Here is a 1,078-nt window from a genome sequence, read left to right as displayed (position 1 = left end):
GGTCTCATTGCTGGTTACCTACATATTTTAGAAGCCATGTGTTAGCAATAGCCACACTAGAAGTTCTGAGACAAATAATTTTTAAGGTTAGAACAAATATTACGATTGTGGCTACTGTCCCTTCTGTTTTTTCCTATGAAGTATCAAGGAACATACTAAAACAATACTCAAATCGAAAGAGAACAAGGAAAAATCTAAAATAAATATAGACAAAGATAAACGGGCAATAGACAAAGATAAACAGATGCACAAATCCAGGCACAAATTCAAAAGTGCAAAAAAAAAAAAGGAATTCTAGCAAACAAAAGTGCACAAAACTAGAATTACAACAACCAGAATTGCACAAACAATTTTCAGCCATAACAATACAACTTCAAGTCTTAAAGTGTCAATAAAGCCAACAACATATGATTTTCAGCCATAGCAATTAACTTAACCATATGCAAATATAAGAGGTATAACATATTATACATATACCTAATATATTATACATATAAAAAAAGGAGGCAAAAGAAATTCTAATATATTATCATTTATTTTAAATAGGAATCCTAAAGTGTAATTTGGTTTTGGTTTTGTAACTGCGTTCTAGGAATTTAATTTTATATGATTTTTTAAAAACCGACTACTGATTTAGTACACTTCAGAAAAACAGCAAGCAGTAACCAATTTAGAAAAATCATATAAAATCCATCTTTGGTTGGATTCTCCTAAAGTTTGGTGTGGTTGAACCAGACTTACCCATCTTTCACCCAGTTCCAGTCCCAGAGTATTTTCACTTCTCTAGAAAAAGTTATGTCTCTCGAAATATGGTTTTATTTTAAAAAAAGGGAGCTGTCACAGCAGTTAACAGCCCTACTTCCAGAAGGCACAACTTTCTCTACAAAACTCGAATTGTCCTAAAATTTGGAGATAAAATACTATACATCCTAATATTTCACCTCTCTTTGATTTCACCTCCAAAGAGTTTCAGAGTATTGAGATATGTGATTTCGAAGTTGCTGTTCCAGAATTTGTACAGCATTGTTTCTGCAGAAAATGACCATTTTCTAAAAATCATATCTCCCAAACCACACAT

Source organism: Arachis ipaensis, chromosome B04 (genome assembly GCF_000816755.2).
Source record: "Arachis ipaensis cultivar K30076 chromosome B04, Araip1.1, whole genome shotgun sequence".
NCBI classification, from domain to species: domain Eukaryota; kingdom Viridiplantae; phylum Streptophyta; class Magnoliopsida; order Fabales; family Fabaceae; genus Arachis; species Arachis ipaensis.
This window is presented reverse-complemented; position numbering follows the sequence as displayed.